Genomic DNA, 13,300 nt, shown 5'->3' with positions numbered 1-13,300 from the left:
GAAAACCAAACCCTACGTCTGAGTGAGACATTACAAGAAGTAAGAGGCCACTGCGTGCAGAAGTTGTGGATGACGAACTAGGCCAAAGATTTCTTACATTCATTTTTGTGTTCTTACACAGGTGGAAAGTGAGCGAAGGAACCTGCGTAGAGAACTCCGGAAGCTCAATGTCTCCGCATTGGAGCAATCAATAGACAGAACACAAGAGGTCGGTATTTTGTAGGGTAACAAGTCAGATAGTCTTAAAGGAAAACTGTCACATGTTCAGTCCCGCACTAACCACAGGTACTGACGAATAGTGCGGGGGACGCTGATTCATGTGATCCCTACCTTGCCCTGATCCGTCCGGCCGTTCGCCCGCATTCTTAGTTTTTCTATATATGCAAATGGGAGGAAGTGGTACCTGCGCAGTAATGACCAGTTAGGAGCGGCGCGGAGAGGGAGAGCCTGAGGGAGGGGGGATGAATATTCATAAGTGGGAGGCGCTGATATCACAGTGGCACTAAGCTCCTGAAAACCTGCCCGTGCCAGTTACAGCCACATTTGCGTAAATAGAAAAACTAAGATTGCGGGCGAATGTCCGGACAGATCTGGGCAAGGTAGGGATCATATGAATCAGCGTCCCCCGCACTATCCGTCAGTACCTGTGGTTGGTGCGGGAGTGAACATGTGACAGTTTTTCTTTAAGATAAGTCCGATTACTACATAAGATTAAAGGGGTACTCTGGTGAAAAACATTTCACATCTAACATAAGATGCTAGATGTGGGGATCCCGCTGCTGGGGACCCCTGCAATCTCCGGGCCGGCAGCAGCGGTGTCCGGAACACAGGAGCATGGAGCGTGTTCGTGACGTCATGCCACGTCCCCTCCATTCATGTCTATGGGAGGGAGCATGCCGTAATGCCTCCTCTCATAGACCTGAATGGAGGAGGCGTGGCAGCTGTAGTCGCCAGTCATCTGGCATGGAGCGGAGATTGCGCCGTGCACGGATGACCGGGGTGCCGCGCCGGTGATCTCGGGGGTCCCCAGTGGCGTGATCCCCACGATCTAACATCTTATCCCCTATCCTTTTGATAGGGGATAAGATGTTTTGCGCTGGAGTACTCTGCCCCTAGACATCTTATCCAAAGGATAGGAGATAAGAAGTCTGATCGCGGTGGTCCCGCTGCTGGGATCTCCCCTGCAGCACCACCTGTCATCTGGTGCAAAGAGCGATGCAGGGACCTGAAGATCGTGACTTCACGATCCTTTCCTTTGGATAGGGGAAAAGATGTCTAGGGGAGGAGTACCCCTTTAATGGCTTTCTATGATGGTGTTATTACACCTATTATCATTGGCATATAGAACAATGTTGTATTCTAGCTCCCTTAGTCTCAACATGTTGCTGTATCCAAAGGAGTAGTTAAAAGCAAACTGTAGTGCAATATAACTTATCCCCTATCCGAAGGATAGGGGTTTAGTTTTAGATCACGGGGGTCCCTGCAGCAGTATGCTGGAAGGGGGCATGCCGTCCCCTCATGACGCGGCGGCCGACACGCCCCCTCCATGTATCCCGTGCCTGCCTCGGCTTCCTGCAGGGGACAACACAGCACTTCCTGCAGACTGCCGTGGCCCCGTATAGGAGATTGCGGGGGTCCCCAGCTTTCGGACCCCCCGCAATATATATCTTATCTCCTATCATTCGGATGAGGGAAAAGTTATAATGCACTACAGTTCTCCTTTAAGTAGACTGCAATTTCTCTTTTTCTCTCTCACTACCTCTAGGATACCGTTGACTCTTCTACATCTCAGCTAAGTGTAACAGAGCTACAACAACAGGTACGTGACACTATTGGCCTACTAGATCTTATGATGTATAGTGTTCTATGCACATACAATATGAAATTATATAGTCAATTGTATAGTGTACAAGAGTATGCTCATTGTTTCTATAGTGTTTTACAACATCAGATTGTTAAGGCTGATTTCCAAAGAAACAGGAATTAATGATAGTGTGTGGTGCAGGTACCGCAATGGGGTCTGACCATACCCTATGAATAGGTTATTCATACACTGCCCAAAAAACTAAAGGGAACACTTAGAACACATCCTAGATCTGAATGAATGAACTAATCGTATGAAATACTTTCGTCTTTACATAGTTTAATGTGCTGACAACAAAATCACACAAAAATTATCAATGGAAATCAAATTTATCAACCCATGGAGTTCTGGATATGGAGTCACACTCAAAACCAAAGTGGAAAACCACACTACAGGCTGATCCAACTTTGAGGTAATGTCTTTGAAACAAGTCAAAATGAGGCTCAGTAGTGTGTGTGGCCTCCATGTGCCTGTATGACCTCCCTACAATGCCTGGGCATGCTCCTGATGAGGGGGCGCCAACTCCTGGACAGTCTGTGGTGCAACGTGGCGTTGGTGGATGGAGCGAGACATGGTGTCCCAGATGTGCTCAATCGGATTCAGGTCTGGGGAACAGGCGGGCCAGTCCATTTCATCAATGCCTTCCTCTTGCAGGAACTGCTGACACACTCCAGCCACATGAGGTCTAGCATTGTCTTGCATTAGGAGGAACCCAGGGCCAACTGCACCAGCATATGGTCTCACAAGGGTCTGAGGATCTCATCTCGGTACCTAATGGCAGTCAGGCTACCTCTGGCAAGAACATGGAGGGCTGTGCGGCCCCCCCAAAGAAATGCACCCCACACCATTACTGACCCACCGCCAAACCGGTCATGCTGGAGGATATTGCAGGCAGCAGAATGTTCTCCACAGCGTCTCCAGACTCTGTCACATCTGTCACACGTGCTCAGTGTTAACCTGCTTTCATCAGTGAAGAGCACAGGGCACCAGTGGCAAATTTGCCAATCTTGGTGTTCTCTGGCAAATGCCAAATGTCCTGCATGGTGTTGGGCTGTAAGCACAACCCCCACCTGTGGACGTCAGGCCCTCATACCACCCTCATGGAGTCTGTTTCTAACCGATTGAGTGGACACATGCACATTCTTGGCCTGCTGGAGGTCATTTTGCAGGGCTCTGGCAGTGCTCCTTCTTGCACAAAGGCAGAGGTAGCGGTCCTGCTGCTGGGTTGTTGCCCTCCTTCGGCTTCCTCCACATCTCCTGATGTACTGGCCTGTCTCCTGGTAGCGCCTCCATGCTCTGGACACTACGCTGACGGACACAGCAAACTTTCTTGCCACAGCTCGCATTGATGTGCCATCCTGGATGAGCTGCACTACCTGAGCCACTTGTGTGGGTTGTAGACTCATCTCATGCTACCACTAGAGTGAAAGCACCGCCAGCATTCAAAAGTGACCAAAACATCAGCCAGGAAGCATAGGAACTGAAAAGTGGTCTGTGGCCACCACCTGCAGAACCACTCCTTTATTGGGGGGTGTCTTGCTAATTGTCTATAATTTCAACTTGTTGTCTGTTCCATTTGCCCAACAGCATGTGAAATTGATTGTCAATCAGTGTTCTTCCTGAGTGGACAGTGTGATCTCACAGAAGTGTCATTGACTTGGAGTTACATTGTGTTGTTTAAGGGTCCCCTTTATTTTTTTGAGTAGTGTATATTAAGAAATTATATAGTAGAAGAGGGTTGGAGTATCTATAAAAAAAGGTGAGATACAAGGCAGCATGGAGTATGTAGAATATTAGGATACAGGCGTTGTGGGAGAATTAACAGATTCAGTGATCTCCTGTCTCCTCCCACAGATCTACTTTTTAAAGTCACAGCTGGAGACAGAACGTGGACACCGCTCCCGTTACATACAGAAATGTTCCCGCACCTCGGATGACCTTATTAACCTTAGATACAATCTGACTCGCTCACTGGCTGCAGTGACCTCTGACACCACGCCTCAGGTACTAGAGAGGGAGACCATCCGCCTAGATGACACCTTAAACCGCAGTCTTGGCCTTACGACAACCTAAATGTCAAACATACAGGTCTCGCTTTCTTGGAGGAAAAGGTTGGGTCATTGACACAGTGAGGAAACGGCAAATCCGTCCTGTGAAATGGGTTCACCCCCGCTACCTGAAGTCCAGTGCACGAGCAGTGCGGCGGTCTGAACGGAAGTGCCGCGCCTGATCGGTGGCCATTTTGCATGACCGGTTTGCAATCATTATGTCTGTATTTGTGTGTTGGCTGTTCCAGAATTCACTTATAGGGTGTGATTGCGACAGGTTATTGGTTGTTGTTGCACAGAAGAGATTGCGCGTTTTGAGTTGAAGCGCATAGGATGAGTTGGAGCGGTATTTGTGTTAATAGATGTGGAAAAAGGTCCAAAGGTGATTACGAGAATTCACAAGACTATAACTCCAGACTGTCGTTGACTACACTTGAATTACGTTGACCATACTTGAACTGTGCTTAAAGGGGTACTCCACTGCCCCAGCGTTGGGAACATTTTGTTTAGAACACTACGGGGGTCTTGATGTCATGGCCACGCTCCCTCAATGCAAGTCTATGGGAGGGGGCGTGGCGACTGCCACGCCCCCTCCCATAGACTTGCATTGAGGAGGGCGTGGCCATGACATCACAGCGCCCGCATTCGGAACAAAATGTTCCAAACGATGGGGCAGTGGAGTACCCCTTTAAAGTTTTTAGTCCCGCACACACTAAGGTATTATCAAGGGATCTGATTCTACCCCTGGGTGCGGACTGTGGGGGTCTTGACATCGTGGCCACGCCCCCTCAATACAAGTCTATGGGAGGGAGCATGGTGGCTTCCCCCTCCCATAGACTTGCATTGAGGGGGCGTGGTTTGACGTCACGAGGGGTCGAGGCCGTGATGTCACGACCCCAGCAGCTCGCACCCAACGTTCGGAACAAAATTTCCCAAACGCTGGGGCAGTGGAGTACCCCTTTAATGATTAGGGTCAATATGTGCCCCAGCATTCAGAATATTTTGTTTAGAACACTGGGCGCGGGCTGCGGGGGTCTTGACGTCATGGCCACGCCCCCTCAATGCAAGTCTATTGGAGGGGGCGTGGCGACTGTCACGCCCCCTCCCATAGACATGCATTGAGGGGGCGTGGTCGTGATGTTACAGCGCCCGCATTCGGAACTAAATGTTCCAAACGCAGGGGCAGTGGAGTACCCCTTTAAAGGGGTACTCCACTGGAAAACATTTAATTTTTTAATCAACTGGTGCCAGAAAGTTACAAAGATTTGTAAATGACTTCTATTTAAAAATCTTAATCCTTCCAGTACTTATCAGCTGCTGCAGTTTTGTAAATTACTTCTATTTAAAAAAAATCTTAATCCTTCCAGTACTTATCAGCTGCTATGTGCTCCACAGAAAGTTCTTTTCTTTTTGAGTTTCCTTTCTGTCTGACCACAGTGCTCTCTGCTGACACCTCTGTCCATTTTAGGGACTGTCCATAGTAGAAGCAAATCCCCATAGCAAACCTATCCTGCTCCGGACAGTTCCTAAAATGGACAGAGGTGTCAGCAGAGAGCACTGTGATCAGACAGAAAAGAAACTCAAAAAGAAGAGAACTTCCTGTGGAACATACAGCAGTTGATAATACTGGAAGGGTTAAGATTTTTAAATAGAAGTAATTTACAAATCTGTGTAAACTTTCTGGCACCAGTTGATTTAGAATTTTTTTTTTTTCCAGGGGAGTACCCCTTTAATGATTAGGGTCAATATGTGGTAACATTATATTATTTTGCCAGTCTGATTGTAGTGTCAGTTCTTTATGGGTCTCACAGGTTCAGAACTGCTAGTGGAGCACCCCGAACTTTTGATCTTGGATGCACCTATGTATATGTTATCTTATATTAAAGGGGTACTCCGGTGAAAAACTTTTTTTTTTTTAATCAACTGGTGCCAGAAAGTTAAACAGATTTTTAAATTACTTCTATTAAAAAATCCTAATCCTTCCTGTACTTATTAGCTGCTGAATACTACAGTGGAAATTCTCTTCCATTTGAAACACAGAACTGTCTGCTGACATCATGACCACAGTGCTCTCTGCTGACATCTCTGTCCATTTTAGGAACTGCCCAGAGTAAAAGGAAATCCCCATAGCAAACATATGCTGTTCTGGACAGTTCCTAAAATGGACAGAGATGTCAGCAGAGAGCACTGTGCTCATGATGTCAGCAGAGAGCACTGTGGTCGTGATGTCAGCAGAGAGCTCTGTGTTTCAAAAAGAAAAGAATTTCCGCTGTAGTATTCAGCAGCTAATAAGTACAGGAAGGATTAAGATTTTTTAATATAAGTAATTTACAAATCTGTTTAACTTTCTGGCACCAGTTGAATTAAAAAAAAAAAAAAAAAAAAAAAAGTTTTTCACCGGAGTGCCCCTTTAATTCCTTGTAAGCTCAGTTTGTTGCATAAGTCCACTGTTGGTATGACGGGAAGATTGTCTAGACAAATATTTTTGTCAATTTTTGTGGTCCGATGGAGCCCACACCAGATGGATACACTGCAGGGGTAGAGGTGCAACTTTTGCCCTAGGATTTATATTCTAAGCAATATTTATAACAGGGCAATATTTTTTATATTAGTCATTTTGTTTGTTAAAAATTTTTTTTTTTAAGAAGAAATGAACCTACATTGTATATTAGAGAAATGCTTATACAGTGCTCCCTCAAGTTACAATATTAATTGGTTCCAGGATGACCATTGTATGTTGAAACCATTGTATGTTGAGACCAGAACTCTATGGAAACCTGGTAATTGGTTCTAAAGGCACCAAAATGTCATCCAAAAATAGGAAAAAGTGAGGATTAAAGAAAAATAAGTAGATAACTAATATAGATAAAGCAAATCCTTATATATAAAAGTAATAAAGATCTGCTGGGAGCTGTAATCACTGTCTATTTCAGTGTTTCCAAACTAGGGTGCCTCCAGCTGTTGCAAAACTACAACTCCCAGCATGCCCGGACAGCCTTCGGCTGTCCGGGCATGCTGGGAGTTGTAGTTTTGCAACAGCTGGAGGCACCCTAGTTGGGAAACACTGGTCTATGTAGAGGACGGGAGCTTCTTCAGGGTCCTGTACAGTACACAATGTCCTAAAAAAGGAACATGGAGCCAACCTCATCTGGTGTCCAAAGGAGCAGCTAACTCTGGTACAGGTAAAGAGTACAGAACATGTAATACCTCCCTGTACTGTAGGGGGCGCTATCAGACACTAGTCAGTCAGTGCATACGCTTCAGTAATACAGGTAAAGTGTACAGAACATGTAATACCCCCCTGTACTGTAGGAGGCGCTACCAGACACCAGTCAGTGCATACGCTTCAGTAATACAGGTAAAGTGTACAGAACATGTAATACCTCCCTGTACTGTAGGTGGCGCTACCAGACACCAGTCAGTGCATACGCTTCAGTAATACAGGTAAAGTGTACAGAACATGTAATACCTCCCTGTACTGTAGGGGGCGCTACCAGACACCAGTCAGTGCATACGCTTCAGTAATACAGGTGTTTTACCAGTGAATGTCCATTCTGATTGGTCAGATCGTCCAGCCATTGACAGGTTATGCAGATCTAAACTGTCCGTACATTGTATGTTGAGTCTGGTTTCAACTTACAATGGTCCAGAAAAGATCATTGTATGTTGAAACTCTAGTATGTTGAGGCCATTGTAAGTTGAGGGAGCACTGTATATAGAAATTCTCTAATATACTTTCCTACTTGGAATTATTGCATTCACGAGTGAAGCAGTGAAGCCGTATGGTACATTAAAGGGGTACTCCGCTGGAAAACATTTTCTTTTAAATCAACTTCTGCCAGAAAGTTAAACAGATTTATAAATTACTTCTATTTGAAAATCTTAAAGGGGTACTCCCCGGGAAAACATTAATATTTTTTTTTAATCAAATGGTGCCAGAAAGTTAAACAGATTTGTAAATTACTTCCATTAAAAAAATCTTAATCCTTCCTGTACTTATCAGCTGTTGTGTGCTTCACAGGAAGTTCTTTTTTTTTTTAAATACGTTTTATTGAATCAGGAAGTTCTTTTCTTTTTGAATTTCCTTTCTGTCTGACCACAGTGCTCTCTGCTGACACCTCTGTCCATTTTAGGAACTGTCCGGAGCAGGATAGGTTTGCTATGGGGATTTGCTCCTACTCTGGACAGTTCCTGACATGGACAGAGGTGTCAGCAGAGAGCACTGTGGTCAGACAGAAAGGAAATTCAAAAATAAAATAACTTCCTGTGGAGCATACAACAGCTGATAAGTACAGGAAGGATTAAGATTTTTAAGTAGTTTACAAATCTGTTTAACTTTCTGGCACCAGTTGATAATTTTTTTTTTTTTCTGGAGGAGTACCCCTTTAATCCTTCCAGTACTTATCGGATGCAGTATGCTCCACAGGAAGTTCTTTTCTTTTTGAATTTCCTTTCTGCCTGACCACAGTGCTTTCCCATAGCTAACCTATCTATAGTTCATGACATGAAGTAGCAAGATTTTGGCGCTCAAGGGTAGTGGAAATAGAGGCCAGATCAAATATGTGAGGTATTAATTTATTCCTCTAAAAATAAATATAATACTATAGTGGGACTATGTAAAGAAATATAGAATAAGATATAAAATCTTAAAGGGGTACTCCGCCCCTAGACATCTTATCCCCTATCCAAAGGATAGGGGATAAGATGTCAGATCGCCGCGGTCCCGCTGTTGGGGACCCCCGGGATCTCCGCTGTGGCACCCCGCTATCATTACTGCACAGAGTGAGTTCGCTCTGTGCGTAATGACGGGCGATACGGGGGACGGAGCAGCGTGACGTTATGGCGCCGCCCCTCATGACATCACGGTCCGCCCCCTTTCAATACAAGTCTATGGGAGGGGGTGTGACGACCGCCACGCCCCCTCCCATAGACTTGCATTGAAAGGGGCGGGTGGTGACATCACGAGGGGCGGAGCCGTGACGTAACGATGCTCCGGCCCCTGTACCGCCCATCATTACGTGCAGAGCGAACTTGCTCTGTGCTGTAATGATAGCGCGGTGCCGCAGCGGGGATCCCCGGGGTCCCCAGCAGCGGCACCGCGGCGATCTGACATCTTATCCCCTATCCTTTGGATAGGGGATAAGATGTCTAGGGGCGGAATACCCCTTTAAATGCTAATTTATTAATAAAAACTCTTCAAAGCTAGATAATGTAGTCACAGAGCCCTTGTGACCCACTTCCAGTATCTACAGATTAAATATACAATAATAAAACTTAAAGGGGTACTCTGGTGGAAAACTGTTTTTTTAAATGAACTGGTGCCAGAAAGATTTGTAAACAGATTTGTAAATGACTTCTATTAAAAAATCTTAATCCTTCCAGTACTTTTTAGCAGCTGTTTGCTACAGAGGAAAATCTTTATTTTTTTAATTTCTTTTTTGTCCTGTCCACAGTGCTCTCTGCTGACACCTGATGCCTGTATCAGAAACTGTCCAGAGCAGGAGAAAATCCCCATAGCAAACCTATGCTGCTCTGGACAGTTCCTGATATGGACAGAGGTGTCAGCAGAGAGAGCACTGTGGACAAGACAAAAAAGAAATTCAAAAAGCAAAGAATTTCCTCTGTAGCATACAGCTGCTAATAAGTACTAAAAGGATTAAGATTTTTTAATAGAAGTAATTTACAAATCTGTTTAACTTTCTGGCACAGTTCATAAAAAAAAAAAAAAAAAAGTTTTCCACTGGAGTACCCCTTTAATTAAAGGGGTATTCCAGGGAAAAACTTTTTTATATATATCAACTGGCTCCAGAAAGTTAAACAGATTTGTAAATTACTTTTATTAAAAAATCTTAATCCTTTCAGTACTTATGAGCTTCTGAAGTTAAGGTTGTTCTTTTCTGTCTAAATCCTCTCTGATGACACGTGTCTCGGGAAACGCCCAGTTTAGAAGCAAATCCCCATAGCAAACCTCTTCTAAACTGGGTGTTTCCCGAGACTCATGTCATAAGAGAGGATTTAGACAGAATAAAACAACCTTAAAGGAGTAGTCCAGTGGTGACTCAGTGGTTTACAACTTATCCCCTATCTTAAGGATAGGGGATAAGTTGCAGATCGCGGGGGGTCCGACCCCTGGGGCCCCCCGCGATCTCCTGTACGGAGCCCCGACAGCCCGCGGGAAGGGGGCGTGTCGACCTCCGCACGAAGCGGCGGCCGACACGCCCCCTCAATACAACTCTATGGCAGAGCCGAAGCGCTGCCTTCGGCAATCTCCGGCTCTGCCATTGAGATGTATTGAGGGGGCGTGTCGGCCGCCGCCTCGTGCGGGGGTCGACACCCGCTATCTCGGCGGAGAGCCGGGGCCCCGTACAGAGAGATCGCGGGGGGCCCCAGCGGTCGGACCCCCCGCGATCTCAAACTTATCCCCTATCCTTAGGATAGGGGATACATTTTTCACCACTGGACTACCCCTTTAACTTCAGAAGCTCATAAGTACTGAAAGGATTAAGATTTTTTAATAGAAGTAATTTACAAATCTGTTTAACTTTCTGAAGCCAGTTGATATATATAAAAAAATGTTTTTTCCTGGAATACCCCTTTAAGTACCAATATATAATATATATTATTTATTATATATTGGTATAATATTATATATTTTTTATTTATTATATATTGGTATTTTATCTGTAGATACTGGAGGTGAGTCACAGGGGCCCAGTGACTACATTATCTAACTTTGAAGAGTTTTTAATACATTTGCATCCAGAAAGTTAAACAGATTTGTAAATTACTTCTATTAAAAATCTTAATCCTTTCAGTACTTATGAGCTGCTGAAGTTGAGCTGTTTTTTTCTGTCTAAGTGCTCTCTGATGACACGTGACTCGGGAACCGCCCAGTTTAGAAGCAAATCCCCCTAGCAAACCTCTATGCTGACATCTCTGCTTGTCTCGGGAACTGCACACTGTTGCCAGACAGAAAACAACAACTCAACTTCAGCAGTTGACAATTATTGAAAGGATTAAGATTTTTTAATAGAAGTAATTTACAAATCTGTTTAACTTTCTGGAGCCAGTTGATATATAAAAAAAAAAGTTTTTTCATGGAATACCCCTTTAAGATTTTATATTTTATTCTATATTTCTTTACATAGTCCCACTATAGTATTATATTTATTTTTAGTGGAATAAATAAATAAATTTGTACCTCACATTTTATTTGACCTCGATTTCCACTACCCTTGAGCGCCAAAATCTTGCTACTTTTTGAAAAATACTTTGACACCCTAGGTGTGGGTGTTTGTTTGGCCTGCTCGGGTTATTTGTATAGAGAAAAAGTGAGCCCACCCCATACTACTACAGTTCCGATACAAGCCTGTCTACCTGACGAAGAGGCAGGGTAGCCTCGAAATGCGTTGTCGTTTGACTGTAATAAAGAAGAATCTTACTTTCAATTGCTGTCTAAGTGGATTGCGTTGCAAGTCCGTTATTTTCCTCCACTCCTCACCATTACTACAGTTCCTGACATGGACAGAGGTGGCAGCAGAGAGCACTGTGGTCAGACAGAAAGGAAATTCAAAAAGAAATGAACTTCCTGTGGAGCATACAGCAGCTGATAAGTCCTGGAAGGATTAAAGGGGTTATCCAGGAAAAAAACTTTTTTTTATATATATCAACTGGCTCCAGAAAGTTAAACAGATTTGTAAATGACTTCTATTAAAAAATATTAATCCTTTCAGTACTTATGAGCTTCTGAAGTTTAGGTTGTTCTTTTCTGTCTAAATCCTCTCTGATGACACGTGTCTCGGGAACCGCCCAGTTTAGAAGAGGTTTGCTGTGGGAATTTGCTTCTAAACTGGGTGTTTCCCGAGACACGTGTCATCAGATATTACTTAGACAGAAAAGAACAACCTTAACTTCAGAAGCTCATAAGTACTGAAAGGATTAAGATTTTTTAATAGAAGTGATTTACAAATCTGTTTAACTTTCTGGAACCAGTTGATGTATAAAAAAAAAAGGTTTTCCTGGATAACCCCAGAAAGGAAATTAAAAAAGAAAAGAACTTCCTGTGGAGCATACAGCAGCTGATAAGTCCTGGAAGGATTAAAGGGGTTATCCAGGAAAAAAACTTTTTTTTATATATATATATCAACTGGTTCCAGAAAGTTAAACAGATTTGTAAATTACTTCTATTAAAAAATCTTAATCCTTTCAGTACTTATGAGCTTCTGAAGTTAAGGTTGTTCTTTTCTGTCTAAGTAATAGCTGATGACACGTTGTCTCGGGAAACGCCCAGTTTAGAAGCAAATTCCCACAGCAAACCTATTCTAAACTGGGCGGTTCCCGAGACATGTGTCATCAGAGAGCACTTAGACAGAAAAGAACAACCTAAACTTCAGAAGCTCATAAGTACTGAAAGGATTAAGATTTTTTAATAGAAGTCATTTACAAATCTGTTTAACTTTCTGGAACCAGTTGATATATATATATATATATATATATATATATATTATAAAAAAGTTTTTTTCCTGGAATACCCCTTTAAGATTTTTAAATAGAAGTAATTTACAAATCTGCAGCAGTTGATGATAAGTACTGGAAGGATTAAGATTTTTAAATAGAAGTCATTTACAAATCTGTTTAACTTTCTGGAACCAGTTTATATATATATATATATATATATATATATATATATATATTATAAAAAAGTTTTTTTCCTGGAATACCCCTTTAAGATTTTTAAATAGAACTAATTTGCAAATCTGCAGCAGCTGATGATAAGTACTGGAAGGATTAAGATTTTTAAATAGAAGTCATTTACAAATCTGTTTCGCTTTCTGGCACCAGTTGATAAAAAAAAAAGGTTTTCCACCGGAGTACCCCTTTAAGGGTGTAGTTGCATATCAATGGATGTATGGGGTGAGACTGACGGATCTGTGACCCCTCTATGATCGCAATGACAATCAGTTTGTGGATCAGGGTGACCGTGCGGTGAGTGATACAGGGTAATGTAGCGGTGTCTGTTTTGTGATGCGTTGTACAGGGTTATGCTGCGTTCGCGATACGTATGATTGTTGTATGGATGTATGGAAAAGTGTGTGTGGGGGGGGGGGGGGGGAGGGGGGGTGTTTAAGGTTTATCATATTTTTAATAAAGGGTCAAACATTTGTATGCACATAAAGGGTAATTCCATCCAGTCTGCCGAAAAATTTGGGATGCAAAAAAAAAGGTGACAACCATTCTGAGCGACGTTTTTATGGCTCTCATAGTAGTCATCATTACCTTCTCACAGGCCACAATGAAGGGAAACCTGATGGTCCAGCTGTTGCAAAACTACAACTCCCAGCATGCCCGGACAGCCGAAGGCTGTCCGGGCATGCTGGGAGTTGTAGTT

General features: G+C 43.5%; 1 long non-coding RNA gene across 1 annotated transcript; it reads left to right on the top strand.

Moving 5' to 3' along the window:
- Nucleotides 1–5: 5 nt before the first annotated feature.
- On the top strand, nt 6–4,445 carry LOC130281642 (uncharacterized). Its single transcript, XR_008846064.1, has 4 exons — nt 6–39; nt 122–208; nt 1,766–1,819; nt 3,719–4,445. It is a non-coding gene; the product is annotated as an uncharacterized LOC130281642 (long non-coding RNA).
- The last annotated feature ends 8,855 nt before the right edge of the window (nt 4,446–13,300 follow it).

The sequence above is a fragment of the Hyla sarda genome, chromosome 7, assembly GCF_029499605.1.
Source record: "Hyla sarda isolate aHylSar1 chromosome 7, aHylSar1.hap1, whole genome shotgun sequence".
NCBI lineage: Eukaryota > Metazoa > Chordata > Amphibia > Anura > Hylidae > Hyla > Hyla sarda.
This window is presented reverse-complemented; position numbering and strand designations above follow the sequence as displayed.